This window comes from Gavialis gangeticus, unplaced genomic scaffold (genome assembly GCF_001723915.1).
Source record: "Gavialis gangeticus isolate Ggan-Ray unplaced genomic scaffold, GavGan_comp1, whole genome shotgun sequence".
Lineage (NCBI taxonomy): Eukaryota > Metazoa > Chordata > Crocodylia > Gavialidae > Gavialis > Gavialis gangeticus.
In genome coordinates, this window is record NW_017728991.1 from 418706 (window position 1) to 420249 (window position 1544).

The following is a 1544-nucleotide window of genomic DNA, read 5'->3' on the forward strand; positions in this document are numbered from 1 at the left end:
CCCCCCCCCCCCCCCATGCTAGCTCAGGAGCTGCATTCATTGCACCCTTTGCCCTCAATCGCCGGCAGGAAGAACAGAAGATGCAGGCTCAGGTCAACAACAAGTCTCCGCCCTGCCTGGGCCTGCACTCTCCACACCCCGGGGATTCCCACGTGTCCACAACACCCCCAAAGACGGGGTCATGATAGTGATCCCACATTTGCAGGCATCCCCCTCCAGCCTGTATCTGACCCCCCATCCCTTCCCCAAGTCCCTGCCTCTACCTAGAGCATCCGCTCTTCCGGGCCAGGGCTGCCTGTACCCTGTGTCTGTAGCGTGGCTACAACAGCATCCTGTCCCCAGATGGTCCTAAGTCACGACAGGGACAGAGACAGTGGCACTGGCACTATCTGAGCATGGGTAGATGTGACAGTCTTAAGGACACCAGGAATAGAGCGAAGGCTCCTAACCCTAAAGGGCAGCTCTTATGGGGGGAAGGATTCCCTGGAAGAACCTCTCTGAGCAAGCGGGCACCGCTTTGCCGCTCCTGGCACACGAGCACACGTTGCAGATGGAGACAACAAAAGCACCCACAGCCCCTGCCTGCATTCAGGTGCTCTACGACGGATCAAAACTGTCTGTGAAACGGTGCTATGCTGCATCGTCGCCATCCTGGGATCCTGCAACGCTGCTACGGCCTCGTCTCCAGTCTGACCCCACGTTGCTCTCCCCACCTGTCTGTCCACTACATGCTTTCCCCAGGATGGGTGCTCAGAGGCAGGGAAAGCCCATGGAGGCATGCTTGCACAGCACAGAGCACGACCTTGTACGAGAAGGTGCAAGAGCACCAGCCCTCTGCTCCCCATCCCGGGCGCGGCCCAGAACCCCAGTCCGATCCAGACAGGCCTCGTCCCTCTCCGCAGGCTGGGTTTGCTGCTCACAGTCAGCTTATATGTTCCTTCCTCGGCTCAACAGCTACAAAATATTTATCACTCGGAGGCAGCAGCAGCTAGGAGAGGAGTCTCACAGCTGTGCTAGAGAAATAAATGAGCAGCTTAAGTTCATTTAAATGGTGAGTGATGAAACTTCAGCTGCAGCTTCCATCCATGGCCATTATGGCAGGACTCGTCCATCAGGCCAGAGCGTGTGGGGGTCAGAGCTAAAGTCGAGCCTGGCGTCTCTGCTTGGCAGCATGTGAACTGCAGTTCTGTTCAAAATTCATTCCCTTCACGGGTCTGGTTTGCTAAATCTGCTTTGTATTCCTGCTGCTCCATCAGACGCTTCAGTCGCGTCATTGGGAAGCTTCTGATCTTCAGGATTATCAACTTGTTGCTGGAAGGTCCTGCCCGCCCAACCTCGCCTCCGTCTACGACCAGGTGACGCGGCGCCTGGACGAGGGAGACGAGGTTGAGGTCACAGATCTGGATTTCAAGAAAGCCCTTGACTTGGTCTCCCATGATGTCCTCGTGGTTAAGCTGGGGAGCTGCGGCCTCGACCATCTCCCAGTCCGACGGCTGGGGAGCCGGCTCCGGGGTCGGGCCCAAAGAGCATGAGTTGGTGGGAGC

General features: G+C 57.4%; 1 protein-coding gene across 1 annotated transcript in view; it reads left to right on the forward strand.

Annotated features, from left to right (window-relative positions):
* CBX2 (chromobox 2) overlaps positions 1 to 1544 on the forward strand; it is a 21675-nt gene that overhangs the window by 1534 nt on the left and 18597 nt on the right.